This window comes from Hyaena hyaena, unplaced genomic scaffold (assembly GCF_003009895.1).
Source record: "Hyaena hyaena isolate Hyena2069 unplaced genomic scaffold, ASM300989v1 scaffold_337, whole genome shotgun sequence".
Lineage (NCBI taxonomy): Eukaryota > Metazoa > Chordata > Mammalia > Carnivora > Hyaenidae > Hyaena > Hyaena hyaena.
The window spans coordinates 1,839,585-1,850,801 of NW_024080966.1; positions in this window are offsets into that span (position 1 = coordinate 1,839,585).

Here is an 11,217-nt window from a genome sequence, read left to right on the forward strand (position 1 = left end):
AGATTGGGGCAACTTCCAGCCATGCCCCGTCTGCCACTCGCCTCCCATGGTGCCTGCTCTTCCTTTTTTGCTGTAGGGTCCTTCAGTCTTTTTTTGCTTTTAGGATATCCCGGAGAGTTTGAACTTCAGCTAGCAGATCTTAAAACTTTTCTAATATCCAAAGACATAAAGTTATCACCGTATGCCTAGTGATGAGGGCACTGTGATCATTGAAATGACCTTTTATTAAATGACATTTTTATGTAAATGATCATTTAAATCATTTAAATGACTCTACACGGAACCAGCCCTTGATAGAAACTTGAGAGTATTTTCCAATGCCTAAAAAGCGGTCAGAAGCCTAGAGCTTCAAAGGTAGAAAGGAATCTGGATCGCCTAACCCAACCCTCTTACTTTATCAATGTCACCCCAGCTAGTTTGGGGATTATAAAAGCAAACATAGAGCACATATAGTACCTCCTCACTTCTACATCCGTTCATTCATTTGAGTTTTATGTCAGTCCTCTTTAGACTGTCCTCAGATAGTCTGACAGGCAAAGTCATTCACATGAGGTCACACATAGTCAGGGGCAGAGCTGGGATTTGAACCCACACAATCTGGCTCCTGGAGTCTGTGCTCTTAACCACTTCTTTCTATTCCTTTGGGTCTCTAAGCAGCCTTTTCTCCACTCTCCTGAGCTACTTCCACTGTGCCTCAGTCTTATCATGCTCTCCCACTCCCCTACCCCATCGCCTCCTTTCAATGTCAACAGAAGTCCTCACCTTGTTCCCAGCCTCTGATGGAGGCAGGTAAGAAGGATGGTTTTCTCTGGTGTGAAAACAATGGTAAAAGAAGAATAAAAGGGACTTGGCTACCATGGCGACCAGGAAGGGGCTGAGGCAGAAGCCAAAGAGGCTCAGGCCCTACAGCCCCTCCTGAGTATAAGGGGTGAACTGGCCTTCCTTTGGAGCAGGAAGTGGTAGTGTAGAGCCTGGAGACTTGGTGAGGTGGGGAAGATGACCCCCAGGAAATGGTATGCAAAATCCTGATCGTGTGCATTTTTTAACATCCCTCCGCCTCTGATACAAAGGCTGATCTACAATGAACAAGACTATTGGTGTTGCTCTCTCCCACATCTCCTGAGATCCCAGGAAAGACAGCCATGATACAGAGGCAAGAGCACTGGGGATGGAGTTAGGAAACTAGAGTTCAAATCCTGACTGCCTCTTAACTAGCTTTGCGGCCTTAAGCAGATCCCATTGCTTCCTGGAGCTTCAGCTTCTTTCTCTCTCGTGTAAGAATAACCTTCCTCTCCCATAGCTGTGAGAATCAGATGAAAACTAGCTGCAAGCGAGTGCTTGCCTAGCTCAAGACAGGTAGCCTTTGCAGACTGCCAAATGTGGGGAGACATTCAGCCTTAGTCTCAGGGAAGACCCCAGCTTGGCAGGACTCTCAGATGAAGGGTCTTAGTGGCAGAATCTGTTAGAAAGAGAGCCTTGGGCTATTTGATTTAAAGCTGGATTTGCATAGCAAGCAAGGGGTTGTTTTTTGAAGTGAATTTTAATTCAAAATTCTGTTTTGTCCTAGCATAAACCTCCCCATTAGGAAACGAATGTTAAATGTTTTCATTATAAAGTAATGCATTTTCATGATTCAACACTTACAAAGACTAGGAAAATCACCTTTTGCTCCTCCATTTAATTTTAACATCGAATATATTTTTCCAGGTTTCTTAAAGCACACTTTTCATTTTGACTTTGGTAAGATGTTGATAAAAACTATCTAATTGGATTTTGTTTGCTCTTGGGCCAAAACTGTAAATACAGATTGAGAGAGGAGTGAGATAGAGACCAAGACAGGGAGAGAGAGAGAGGGAAGGAGGAAGACCGAGAAGAGGGAGGGGGATTTATTTTAAGGAATTGGCTCACCCTGTTGTGGAGGCTTGGCGGGTTCAAAATCTGGTAAGGTCAGCCTGCAGGCTGGAGATTCAGGAAGAGTCAGTTCCAGTCAAAGCAGAATTCCTTCTTGCTCAGAAAAAGTCAGCCTTTGTTCCATTAAAGGCCATTAATAGACTGGATGAGGCCAACCCACATTTTTTAAAATGTTTATTTATTTATTTATTTGGAGACAGAGAAAAAGTGCACACATATGCACGGGCAGGAATGGGGGAGGGAGCAGAGACAGAGGGAGAAAGAATCCCAAGCAGGTTCTGTATTGTCAGCCCAGAGCCTAATGTGCCTAGATCTCCTGATCTCCCAGGTGTCCCGTGAGCCTATAAAGGCCAACCCACATTTTTAACGGTAGACTTTACCCAAAGTCTACCAATTTAAATGTTAACTTGATTCACAATTATCTTCAGTGAAAACATCCAGGATAATATTTGACCAAATATCTAGGCATCATGGTTCAGCCTCATTGATACATAAAATTAACACTTTGTAAAATAAAAGCTTTTTATAAATAAAAGCTAGAAGGGTCAAATGAACCTCTATAAGTTGTTTTTCATACCATAATGGTCTTTGTGCAAAGCTTTGCGGAAACCATGTCAAGCATTCATCCTTGAGCAAGTTCAGCTTAATTCCAGGAGTTTTCTAGTAGGTAATGGCAGTGGTGCTGTGAGTGGAATGGGTTTACTCTCTAGAGTTAGCAAGCACACCTGCTTTTGTTTAGATTATATGATGGGCATGGGAGCAAGTAGATCTGATGGGAATGTGGTGGGGGTGGTTAAATCACATGACTTCCCTTGGGAGGGGCACCAAGCATGAAGGAGCCACGTGGGACAATGACCTCCTGACAGTGCCTCTTAAGGAAATAATGAAATGTTCTTGTCTGTTTCTCTAGATCATGGCCTCTGTCCTCCAGAAAGTCGGCCAGCTCAACCCTGCGGCTTTGACAAAGCTCCATCATCCTCAGGAGAGGGCTTAAGGCAGCCAAGGCAACAGTGGAGAAAGGAAATTAAAACTCTGGCAACAGTGGAGAAAGACTTCAGGCCAAGGAGGGGATGGGAGTTGGAGCCCCGAGCTCTGCTATTTCTAACTTCTCAGAGATTACCAGTCTGGATGGCAGGCATCTCTATCAAGAGAAATTTGGAGAGCATGAGAGCCAGTAGGTCATATGGGTCTGAGGACGGTATGGCCCCACCCCTGCCCCACCTCCCAACACAGCCCCAGCAACCTTCGTCATCAGCAACCTTAGTCATCCCCAGCCTAAGATAGAGATGTTCTGGAGCCTTAACAGGAAAGGTCAGTTGATTTAAATAGCCATGGCATCTACAGCAACCTTCCTGGCCTAAGAAAGGAAACCCAAGCCACGAGAGATGATGGCTCTACCTATGACGGGGGACAGAAGGTGGGCCTGACAAGAATTTGTTAGCCATTTACCGTGTTCCCTACTAGCGTGCTCTGGCACGTCCACATAGTGGCCTTGCTTAATCCCAAGGGCTGTACATCATTATAACCATGTTGTGGGTGATGAAAATTCTCAGTACAATTAAGTGACTTGCCGGAAGATAATAGGATTAGACATCTCTCCTTCACTGACCAAGTGTTGTAGACTTAATGCCATGGGGCTAAAAAGCGTAGACTTTTCCTCAAAAGATCATAAATGCATATTTTTTTTAAACTGTAAACTGTGGGGAAAAACAAACACAAACAGTTCTTACCTAGCCCCATCTCTAGTTAAGTCACTACCATCAGTATTTTACATTTTTCCAGGAACAGTCTATGAATATAAGTGTATAAGTTTGTGTGTCTATGCATGTGTATGTTACATGCACACACATTACACACACAAATGGTAGAATACGGTATACTCTTTTGCACCTTGCTTTTTCACTTAACAATATAGCTCCAATTTCCCTATCGGTACAAATAGACTTTATTCATTTTTGTGAACAACTGCATAATATATATGGATGCATCATATTTATCAATTAGTTCCAATAGTTTGCTAATATAAACGATGTGGCAATGATCTTTCCTGTACACGTCTTTATGCACCTATGCAAGCATATACATTCCTAGAAAGAAAGTGTTGGGTGTCAAAAGGATATGTGCATTGGAGGGACACCTCGGTACCTCAGGTAGTTAAGCGTCCGACTTCTGCTCAGGTCATGATCTCAGAGTTCGTGAGTTGGAGCCTCGCATTGGCCTCTGTGCCAATAGCCCAGAGCCTAGAGCCTGCTTTAGATTCTGTGTCTTCCTCTCTCTCTGTCCCTCCCCGGTTTGTACTCTGTCTCTCAAAAATAAAAAAAATAAAAAAGACGAGTAAACAGACTGAGCCCCAGGAAACCGTGGAATTAGACTGCCTGGGATCAGGTCCTAACTCAGCTTCTTACTAGTGTGTGGCCCTTGGCAAATCACTTAATCTTTAAGGACTTCTCTGTAAAATGGGACTAGTAAAATAGTAAGGCCACTGCAAAGGGTTGTTGCACAGTTAAATGAGTCAACAGCCCCTGACGTGTAGTAATTACCAAGGCAGAGAGCAGGAAATCTTTACAGATAAAGTCTTTTATGATATAGATTTTTGTAGCATTTATAATCTTTTAAAGCGGATGCTCAAAAGGTAGAAGAAGAATACAGATAAGTGACTCAGGTCCATAAGAACTCATCTATTCATTCAGAAAGATTTATTGAGTATTTTCCCGGAACTTAGATAGACTTTAGGAGCAGGTGCCAAAGATAGGGTAGAGGGCTCTGAATTTATTTGAAGGGACGTTTTGTGGGTGTGAATTCAGAACCCTCTACCCTAACTTTGGCACCTGGTTCTGCTGTCTCCCCACGTTCCTGGAAGCGGACTATTACCTTCTGAAATACAGCAAAGGAAAAACGCCTACATCTCCAGGCCCCTTTGGAGCTTCCTCTCTCCCCAAACCCCTGACTCATGTGCTAAGCATGGCATGGTGATGGAGGCTGAGTGAATGGTGACAATGTCACACCTGTTTTTTTTCCCGCAGGAACACTCAGTGTTGCACCATGCCAGGCTGTTACGGACCCAAGAGAGGCACCAGTGGGCCCCAGGGTGACGCCTGCAGGCAGCTGGCACTCAGTGATCCTCTGCAGATAGTGAACCGAAGGAGGCCTCTTGGACAGCTAAAATAGGAGGGGGGCGGGGAGAAGAATTTTCAGGTAGTGTATGCTGTCAGTGGAGACCAAGAACCTATGAATAAGCAGTAGAAATTAAATGGTCTCGCTCTGTCTCCTCCCTGCCCATTTGTTCTCTCTCTCGTCTCTTTCTTTCTTCTTGCTCTTTCTTCATTCTCCCTCCATTTCTTTCTTCTTCTCCTCCCCTTCTGTTGTGACCTCTAAGCTGGCTCGGTGTCACTGTTCCAGATCTTACATAATATGGCTTATGAAAGCAAAATAACCCTGCCGCCTGCCGTGCCAGGCTGGGTGAAGCCCAGAGTGGAAGGAAAACACCTGGTGCTCTTGGACTTTCTTGGACTGTTGGCAAGGAGGATGGGCAGCAGAGGGCTCGTGGGTCCCGAGTGCACCAGACACCTGAGTCTCTTCGAAGATGAACTCAGTCAGGTCTTGGAGTTTCCCAATCTGTTCAAAGGCAGAGAAAGAACAAATCAGAGACAAGGGAGGGTGGGGGCGGACTGTGTGTTGGTAGAGACCCAATCGTTAAATAATGTGAAGATTGGGGCAAGAGTCTTCCATCCTTCCCCCCCTGTGTGACTGTCTCTGGAATTCTTAGCCTCTCTCCCCAAAACTGCACAATCCACATCAGTTTAGTGGCTCCTGGAAGTGGTTCTTGGTTTTTCAATAGTTGTGTAGACAAAGGGGCAGGGTCATACAGATATTTTGAAGCTTCCCGAAGTGACTTATGTTAGCCTTGTCGCCTGGGGGATGTCCCCTGGCTCCCACATCCTAATTACTGAGGCAGAAAATTTAATTGAGCCCCCTTAGGCTCCCTCCCGGAATGCTATGCCAAGAATATAGAAGTCTTTTGGGGTATCTGAGTTCTTTTGGGGTTCTTTCTGCTGAGCATTTACTTTTCTTAAGTATCAGAAGAAGGGACATTTGTTTGTTTGTTTGTTTGTTTGTCTTTTAAGATTAGAGAAAGATTAGCCTGAGGTTAAGAGGGAATCAATCACACTCTATGTATATATCTTCTCCTAACACTTTAATCCAGGTGAAATGTGGTTACAAAGACTCTCAAGGTCATCCTTGATGGGAAGAAGATGTCTCACAGAGTAGCCTGCAGGCATGGGCTCAAGGTGGGTCTAACATGAATGCGCAGGTTGCAAGAGGTTTTGGAAGGCCTGTGGGGGTCTAGTCTAGCTATTACTTTATATGCATAAACACACACTTTTGGCCTTTTTTTGGTCCCTGTAAACATGGTGTCTTTCTTTCTGCTCCAGTCTCCCTGAATGGCTCCCAAAGGACCCTCCTGTTGTTTGGGATGGAGAAAGGGAGAGGAGTAATCACCATTATCCCTCACATACAATGAAGTACAGAAATTGTACTGGAAATCCTTAATTCCACTCTCTGAAAAACAAGAGAGTATAATTAGAACAAGAGTCAAAGGAAGGAAACCGGAAACCTTAAATAAAAGACTTTCTCCCTAGGATAATACTTTAATCTTTACTAGTGTGTCAGGGTCAAAGCTGCCCATTGTGGTGAATTTTAAAGTTTACCCACAACTTCTTTGGTACTCATCTCCTCAAGAGGTGTAGCTTTTCCTTCCTCTAGGAATTTAGTGACTCACTTCTAGCTGAATTTAGTGACTCAGTTCTAGCATACAGAGTATGGCAAAAGTGATGGGCTATCACTTCTAAGATTAGGTTATTAAAAAACTGTGACTTCCACATTCTCTGTCTCTCTCTCTCTCCCTCCCTCCTCTTTACCTCTCTTTGATTTTCTTCCTTGGCTCACTCACTTACTCTGGGGAAAGACATGTCATGAGTAGCACTATGGAGAGGCTCATGTGGCAAAGAACTGAAGCCTCCTGCCAACAGTCATGTGAATGCTCTTGGAAACTAGTCCTTCAGTTCTAGTCAAATCTTCATGGGCTGCAGTCCTGACAGTTTGCAACCTCCAAAGAAACCGAGGCAGAACCACCTAGCTAAGTCACTCCCAGATTCCTGGCCCTAGGAAACTGAATGAAATCAGACATTTTCTGTTTTCAAAGAGCTGCTTTTTGGGGTAAATTGTTGTGCAACAATAATAGATAATACACTTATGATGCTTTCAAATGATATGCATGCCTCAGGGATGGAGAGCACTGGGCCGAGCCACCTAAGGAAGATTATTACCCAGCTTTAGGATGCCTGTACTTGAAGCTGGATCTTCGAACAAGGACATGATTCTCTCTAACCTGGAAGAAATGAGTTTAATCACTTATGGTTAAATATCCCTATTACTACTCATACTAAAATGTCACCTCATAATTTTACCCCCAAAGAAATGCTGTATTAAAATATGGCTTGCTCATTTCTTTCACACTTCTCTAACATATCTGACTTTCTGAATTCAGCTGAGAATCCTGATGGCAAATAAGTAATCATAAATTGGAAGAGCACTCTTAACCTCCGAGAAAGCAAATTTAAGACTGAACTGCTTCATTTCCATTTTGGACGTGATAGTTCACAGCATAGAATTCTAAATCTGGAAGGAATTTCATCCCTTACCAAGGGAAGAAAAGAACCTGGAAGACTCAGTTGCTTCCAGCATATAGCAGTTGGGATGATCACCCCAAAAGACCCTGCGTTTGGGATCAGGGAGAAGATATTTCTGGAATTAACTACAGGAGTGGAGCAGCTCATACACAAACCATTAACACCTAAGATTAATGCATGTGAATAAACTGCCCCACCCCTAACCCCCAGTCTTTTATCCACTTCCTTTAGCCAGTGATACTGGTGGTGACTTTTCTCTAACAACCTCATTCAACAAACATTTACTGAAGGCTTACTTTGCTAAATGCCTTAAGCGGGCTAGGTCATAATGTATTTCTGTGAAAATGTTCATAGGTTGGGGGTTCTGGATCCTAAGCCCACCTAGGAAAGAGTCTGGTGGTAGGTTCTTTGGGGAGGAGAATTCCAGTACATTCATTTTATGATCTCTTCTAAAGGAAGGCCTAGGGAAGTGGATTCTCCTGCTGTACTGTCTCTCTAAACTTTGTTCCTAATGAATCATAGATTCCTTCCCAGAGACAGTGTTTACTTCTTCCAAACAGAAACGAAAAAACAATCGTCTCTCCCTCTTACCAATAAAATACTGTACTTCTTTATATATAACATTATTTGAGTAGAGTTATCAAAACAGCTTGTAAAATTGTTTGAGGATAAGCTAGTATACATAGTGACAGAACTAAAAATCCCATATGGCTTGGTGATGCCCATGACATTCTTTTAGCTGTAAGAAGAGGAGGGCATAAGAAGATGAAGAGAAGAATGTCCATTCATTTGACTCCCTTGTCATGTGCTTGCACCAAAATACCAAAAATAGTGCCTATTTGGTGCCCATTTTATTAAATTTTGGAGCTATGTGAATGCGTCTTCCATTTTATGTCAGTATAATAGCAATATAATAGTTACAGGGGAGAAGTTCTTCTGAACTTGTATTGCAAGCCAGTGCAGAAAGGTTTCCAGGCAGAGTTTAGATCAGTGCGTGCCCCAAGGCCCTGTGGTGGAGGAACTGAGCAAACTGAGACACACTGGAATCTCAGGACTATGCAAGTAACTCAATCTGAAATCCATGAGAAAGTAGACAATTTTCTGCGGTCCTAGGCCTCCAGACAACAACCCATTAAATGATCATAGGAACCATGCAAACACTTCTCTGGTACGATGGGACTAGGACACCATTTCCTGACATCAGAGGGCTCCGGGCAGTGAATCAGAGGCAAATACTTCTAAACTGACAGTGCCTGAAAACTCGTTCCGTAAAGCAGAGGGCAGGGTGGAATTAGAAAGAGTTGGCCACAGAACCATGCTTTAAGACTTAGAGCTTCTAAGGCCTGACTTTCCATTAAATGTCACTGCTAGTGACAGCTTATCAGCCCCATGAATTCTATTGACTGTGGACTGCTTCATAAGTTCTGGTCTCCTTTGTAAAAGATTGCCATGTTGGGGAAAAGGTTCATGTGGAATACTTGTATCGTATGGGGCGCCTGGGTGGCTTAGTCGGTTAAGAGTCCGACTTTCGCTTAGGTCATGATCTCACGGTTCGTGGGTTCGAGCCCGTGTTGGGCTCTGTGCTGACAGCCAGCTCAGAGCCTGGAGCCTGTTTCAGTCTGTGACTCCCTCTCTCTCTGACCCTCCCCTGTTCACGCTGTCTCTCTCTATCCTAGAAATAAATAAAAATATTTATATATAAAAAAAAGAATACTTGTATCGTATATCCAATGTGTACATATATGCATGTCCAAATATGGTGTATGCCTATACTGTGCCTATGTGAATCCGAGCACATCTGCATGTTGTAAAACCAACTACGACATTTTTTTAAATGAGTGGTTGGTGATTGAGCTAAAGGCTATAAAATGGCAGGGCTCTAATCAGCTCAAATTTGTTTACAGTTGCAATTTACCTGAAGCCTTTGGAATTACATAATGAATTGCCACTTTATATTATTGTAACTCATAAAGCACCACAAGGCTCATGGCAGCCTGACTCCAGCCGGATTAACCAAGTCAGCAGTCATTAAGCTCAGTAAAACAGAATTTAACTTGAGTGCCATGGCCAGGGTCAAAACACAGCCAAACCACAAAGACCTCGTGGGTTTGATATCACCAATAGAGTTAAAAGGCTTAGAACTCACAAAACTGATACTTAAAAAATAATTCATTAAGCAAGTATTGCAGGCACCATGACAGGTCTGGAACATAGTCCAGAGAGAGAAGACCAGGATCACTGCTTTCCTGAAGTTTATAATTAAAAAGTCCTGTGGAGTGATAGGTTTTCTTTAGGACAGAAAGTTTCCTTCTAGACTTGATTTTGTTGGTGTTAAGGGCCGAGCAATAGTTGGAATTATCTGAGTGAAGCCTTTGGTGAGAGATTTGAAGCCTTGGTAACACGGGTATATTCTGGAACTTCTGTTCTCTCCTCGTGTGTGATTCCACCCAGGAGCACAGATCTGGTTTGTTAAATAGTGCCAACACGACCATCCAAGGAAATCCTTGTGATACTCCATTTGCTCCCTGACATTCCTCTATTAGCTTATGCAGCCATTTACCACCTACCTAGTAACTGGCAGGATGAAATTAAGGAAACATGTGTAAAATGGAGAACGCCTTTTGTGAACACTGGCCTCTGTCTCTTTAAGGCTGAAGGCTTGGCTGCCATTCTGTTTAATCTACCACAGATAACTTATCATGTAACCCAGTGTCTGTTAAATGAGCTATAAAAAAACACCTTAGAAATACAAGGGGATTGCACTGTGACCTGTGGGTCAAAGCTAATTCTAGGTGAGAGGGTAGAGAAGGAAATAAGCTTGTTTCCACCTAAGTTCTTGATCATACGAATTTAGAATTCCTTTTCATGTTATCTTTGCTAGGGAATTCTGCTCAGGCCATTGCCTCAATCTAGTGCTTGTGTTACATATAGCACCCTCCCAAACCCCCTGGACTGCAAGGGGTGAAGTGAAAGGAAGCCAATTTCATCTGGGAGGAGGAAAGTAGAGCTTCAATGGAAAGAACACTCCACAATTTATCAGCAAAACCAGGAAAATGCTGAGTGACAGAGGGCATTCCTAATAATCATGCTGAAGTAACCAGTACAAACTAAGACCATACTCAGCAAACCGCTAAGACCATCCTACTTTGAACTGTCAGGACCCAACCCTTCCTAGGGATAAAAAAAAAAAAAAAGTCTAGGATTGGCTAAAACTAGAGCAAAATATACACTTGCCCAAAAGAAACAGCCCTATCTCAGTTTGCTGGGACAGGCCTCCAAACTGATAAGAGGACATTACCTTTTGAAGACCGTAATTATTACCCACAATGCCTGGCACATCAAAGTGTTGGATGAATAGTGCTTTTTTGCTAGAGGTATGTACAAGTATGCACATGGCACTATTGAAAAGGGTGTTCCTACCTGGCATGGTGTGGAAATGAACGAAGAAACAAGGGCTGGACGGGAGAACTACCTTCCAAGTAAAGGAATGAAGAACGAGGTCATGGAGGGGTCACATGGGCACATGGAGCTTTTGGGAGAACCATAAACAGCTCATGGGGCAAGCGCAAGGTAAGACATATCCAAAGCATCTGGGCTGGCTGGGCTTCAGCCCAGC